The sequence below is a fragment of the Penaeus vannamei genome, chromosome 27 (genome assembly GCF_042767895.1).
Source record: "Penaeus vannamei isolate JL-2024 chromosome 27, ASM4276789v1, whole genome shotgun sequence".
NCBI classification, from domain to species: domain Eukaryota; kingdom Metazoa; phylum Arthropoda; class Malacostraca; order Decapoda; family Penaeidae; genus Penaeus; species Penaeus vannamei.
This window is the reverse complement of record NC_091575.1, coordinates 12,825,035-12,826,936: the sequence shown is the minus strand read 5'-3', so window position 1 is coordinate 12,826,936 and position 1,902 is coordinate 12,825,035.

Here is a 1,902-nt window from a genome sequence, read left to right as displayed (position 1 = left end):
ACCCCTTCTCTCTCTCTCATTGTGTATATTTAACTGTCTCTGTCTACCTATCTGTTTGTCTGTCTCTCTTTTTTTTTCTCTTTTTCTTTCTCTCCCTCCCTCCCCCCTCTTTCTGTATTCATAGCTCTCTTTCCGTCCCCGTCCCTTCTCTCTCTTACTCAGTGTCTGTCTTTGTCTGACTGTATGTCCATCTATCTTTCTGTCCGCCTGTCTATCTGTATGTGTATTTTCTCTTTCTGTCTCCCATTATTGGTGACGGTCTCTCGGTCCCTCCCCCTTCTCTCTCTCTTATTGTCTACACGTCTCTCTGTCTGTCCCTCTCTCTCTCTCTATCTCTCCTTCTCTCCCTCCCTCCCCCTCTCTGTTTTCCCTCTACTCCTTCCCCCTCCTATCTCTCCTACTCCCCCTCCCCGTCTCTCTCACCCTCTAATACCAGTCAAATACCAATACCAGCAGTCGTTCAGCCCCCCTCCCCAGAAGTGGTAACGCAGCAGCTGCTCCCGACGGCTTCCTCGCCAGCGCCGACGCCCGAGTGAGGCGGCGGCGCGGCGTGGAGATCGCCCGACGGAGTTTAACCTTTCGAATCGCCGGGGAAAATGGCAGGATTTATGCGCCTTTGACGTGAAAAGGGTTGCTGAGGGGTGGTGGTGGTGAGGATTGGGGGGTGAGGATAGGGGTGGGGGGTGCAGGGTGGTGGGGTGGGGGTTGGGGGGGTGAGAATGGGGGTGGGGGTTGGAGGATGAGGTTGGATGAGGGGTAGGGAGGGGGTTGAGGGATGGGGTGGGGGGAAGCTGGAGGATGAGGTATGCCAAGGGGCAGGGGGTGAGGATGGGGGATTGGAGGACAGAGAGGGTAGGGGTTGAGGATGGGGGGTGGGGGTTGGAGGATGAGGTGGATGGGGGGTTAGAGGGGGTGAGAATGGGGGTTGGGGGTGAGAAATGGGGGTTAAAAGGGGATTGGAGGATGGATTGAGGGTGAGTGAGGATGGGGGGTTGGGGTTGGAAAAGGGATAGAGGTGGTTAAAGAGGTGGGAAGTGAGGGGATAAAGAATGGGGGTGGGGGTTGGAGGATGAGGTGGATGAGGGGTAGGGGCGTGAGGATGGGGGTGGGGGGTTGGAGGATGAGGGGTAGGGGGGTGAGGATGGGGGTGGGTGGGATGGAGGATGAGGTGGATGAGGGGTAGGGTGGAAGGATGGGGTTGGGGAAGGGTGGAAGGATGGGGTGGATTTGGGGTATGTGTAGGTGCGTGTTTCTGCTTTTGTGTGTATATGTATATCCTGTGAGTATGGCTTTATACATATGTATGTATACATATTCAAATATACAAATATGTATGCATGTATACACGTACATACGCATCCATATATGTATCTATATACATATGAATCTACATACACAAGCATTCGTGTACGTAAATATATATACAAACATTCACGTAGCATTTACCTACACATAACTAAACTCCTTTGAACGACCTGGAAATAAGAGCTAATTGCACGGCGCAATGAGGGCGGGCAATAAAGTAATTTAGGATGGCCCCCCACCCCTCCCTCACTCCCCCCCCCCACCCCCCACCATACCGGAGGACGTGCAATCACACCTGCGGCTCGAGGACGGTGGATGGCGGGGATGGATGACGTCGACTGAGCGAGAAAGGGGGGGGGGGGTGGAGGATGATGAATGGCTGGATAGGTGTACGTGGATAGATGAATGGATAGGTAAAAATAATAGATAGAGGAATGGATAGGTAAAGGAATAATAGATAGGTTAATTAATAGGTAAAGGAATCATAGATAGAGTTAGGTAAGTAAGTGACATATGACTAGATAGATGGATAGGTAAGTAAGTGATAGATGGATAGATAGATAAGTAGATAATAGATAAACAGATAAGAAATAGATA